Below are 3,390 nucleotides of genomic sequence, written 5' to 3'. Positions count from 1 at the left end.
TACAAAAGTCTCAAATTCATTCTAAATATTGGCCTAGGGAAACTAAAGACTATTTCATTCACACGATTGATGACACAATCAACTACAGAAAAACGTGTGCTGTAGAATTATCATTGTGTAAACAGTCTTATACCCTTGCACAAACACACAAGTACACACAAACACATTACATCCCTACATTGACAAATACAAACATCTGTTTCCTCAAAACATTTCTTACATACCATAAGTATAGACATAGGCAACTTCAGTTGTGCCATCTCCTATGAAAATCTGCAAAAAAGATAAAGCGATAATATTGTGGTATGACTCTGGAAAAGGCATTCTTATGTCAATATTTACAACTTTCGATTTTTTAGTTCCTAGAATCCTTTAAAAAAACAACACTTTTGATTGACATCACACCTGTCACCAAGTCACAGATACCAAACACTTTCCGTGTCAGTAAAGCACATACATTTCCACACTGATTGATCTGAAATTGCATAAATTTCTCATTCAAATATTTGTAATAAACAGAAATCTAGACAAAGCATTGTTTCTTTGTGCACCACGTTAATCACTAATTCAAAATGAAGTATACCAAATAGAATGCTTCACACTAAACAACAAAAGTGGTTCCTTTCAATGTATTCTCTTTAAATAACTCTCAACTATAATGACACGTTTTTCCAGCAGAAAAAGTGAAGCAATAAAATAGCAAATAGGTGTAAGGGCGTTAGCCACTTGTGTACCGACGTGGTGGAATCAGGTGTTCGTCAAAATAACGAAATTGGAGAAATCAACATTAGCTAACTTTTTCTGACTAATTTAAACCCGAACAACATCCCCCCTACCCCCCTCTCCCGACCACCGCCACCGCCACCGCCACCGCAGACTCCTTCACTCCCCCCCCTCCCCCACCCCCAATCATCGTAAAACACAAACATTATATCTTAACTTCGCTTCAAGAGAAATAAGTAGTTTTATCATAAGAAGCAGGGCAATAACTTCATATGTCCATAAATTGACGAACGGAACGCCTGGCATGATTAAACCGAACTGTGACAAATTTGTCGTAGACATATTATTCTTCACAATCTCTATAACTCTGAATCTAGTCCGATCACAAAGAAAGCTCTTTCTCACACTTACAGGATTTTCAACTGGCACAAGTACAGAAGGTGTGGATGCTGGAGCAGTTGAACCTCCTGATGGTGGAGCAGGTGTGACGTTAATGCTTGTAACGGGGACATCGTCACCGTCAGGAGAAATTTCAAACAGCCTTGGAGCATCTGGATTATCACCTTGAGGAGAAGCATCTTCTTCTTGAGGCTCTTCCACCATTGGGTATGCGCATACTGTTGGACCTGGAAAAAAAGAAAGGGCTTAAATAAAATATAGTCTCTAAAACCGGAAGTTTCCAGGAGTAAGAAGCTCAGCGAAAACGAGCAAACTGTACAAAAACTACTGAGATCGTAGCACGACTGGACTGGCCGAATAAAGCAATGCCCGGTTTGGTAAACATTTGGAACACTTGTTTCAAACTGGGAAACACGGAGAGACCAACTCTATCATCTGAACTTTTGTCTGCTTCCATCCTTTTTTATAGTGACCCAATTTCTTAACATGGGAAATTGGGAGTCTTCTTTTTGATGTCCTTTAAATAGAGAGTACACATTCTCTATGACGTGTGAACCCGAGTATCAGAACATGGTTAGGGTATTCAAAATAAAAAAAGCAAATCACCTCAGGTGCTCAAGCATATAATAGAAATATTAATAGTCACAATAGTGATAATAGTAATGATAGTAGTAGTAGTAGTAGTAGTAGTAGTAGTAGTAGTAGTAGTAGTAGTAGTACTAGTACTAGTACTAGTACTAGTACTAGTACTAGTACTAGTAGTAGTAGTGATAATAAAAATAATAATAATAACAATAATTATAATGATAAAAAAATAATAATAAAAACAATAACAGCAAAAGAAAAGCCAGCAGTTCCTAACCAGTTATCAAATAAGGGAAGTGATCAAGCTAAAGATTGACAACGAAATAACTTTTAAAAACTCTGCTGACTGCTGGCACGTTGCAGAACAGCAAGAGAAATGCAACTTCCTTGACTGGACGAGTGTCTTTACTTTGGTCATTTATCAATTTTTGCAACAACAGAAAGAGGCTTCTTCATCACGAGGAAGCAGCTGAGTAATAGACAAAAGTATTACTGTTGTAGCCTTTAAAAATATACGACAATAAACCTACAGAAAAAAATCTGCTATTCAGGCCTTAAGCAAGCTCAAATTTATGTCTGCATCACTATTCAAACATGTTACTAGAATGAAGAGAAGACTTAATGATTCATATGGTCTTGACAAAGCAATTCATATAATGTAAAAATTTCATTTATCGTTTGCTCAACAAGTAATTGATCTTGAACTGTTACCAGAGGTTCCTGGTGGTGGTGCTGGGCCAGAGGTTCCTGGTGGTGGTGCTGGGCCAGAGGTTCCTGGTGGTGGTGCTGGGCCAGAAGTTCCTGGTGGTGGGGCTGGGCCAGAGGTTCCTGGTGGTGGTGCTGGGCCAGATGTACCTGGTGGTGGTGCTGGGCCAGATGTACCAGGTGGTGGTGCTGGGCCAGAGGTTCCTGGTGGTGGTGCTGGGCCAGATGTACCTGGTGGTGGTGCTGGGCCAGAGGTTCCTGGTGGTGGTGCTGGGCCAGATGTACCTGGTGGTGGTGCTGGTCCAGAAGTTTCCTGGTGGTGTTGCTGTGCCAGATGTTCCTGGTGGAGGTGCTGGGCCAGATGTTCCTGGTGGTGGTGCTGGGCCAGAGGTACCTGGTGGTGGTGCTGGGCCCCAGAGGTTCCTGGTGGTGGTGCTGGGCCAGAGGTTCCTGGTGGTGGTGCTGGGCCAGATGTACCTGGTGGTGGTGCTGGACCAGATGTTCCTGGTGGTGGTGCTGGGCCAGATGTTCCTGGTGGTGGTGCTGGGCCAGATGTACCTGGTGGTGGTGCTGGGCCAGAGGTTCCTGGTGGTGGTGCTGGGCCAGATGTACCTGGTGGTGGTGCTGGGCCAGAGGTTCCTGGTGGTGGTGCTGGGCCAGATGTTCCTGGTGGTGGTGCTGGGCCAGAGGTTCCTGGTGGTGGTGCTGGGCCAGAGGTTCCTGGTGGTGGTGCAGGGCCAGATGTTCCTGGTGGTGGTGCTGGGCCAGAGGTTCCTGGTGGTGGTGCTGGGCCAGATGTACCTGGTGGTGGTGCTGGGCCAGAGGTTCCTGGTGGTGGTGCTGGGCCAGATGTTCCTGGTGGTGGTGCTGGGCCAGATGTTCCTGGTGGTGGTGCTGGGCCAGATGTACCTGGTGGTGGTGCTGGGCCAGATGTACCTGGTGCGGTGCAGGGCCAGAGGTTCCTGGTGGTGGTGCTGG

Source organism: Aplysia californica, unplaced genomic scaffold, assembly GCF_000002075.1.
Source record: "Aplysia californica isolate F4 #8 unplaced genomic scaffold, AplCal3.0 scaffold02428, whole genome shotgun sequence".
Classification (NCBI taxonomy): domain Eukaryota; kingdom Metazoa; phylum Mollusca; class Gastropoda; order Aplysiida; family Aplysiidae; genus Aplysia; species Aplysia californica.
The sequence above is the reverse complement of the archived record's forward strand: the minus strand, read 5'-3'. Positions refer to the sequence as shown.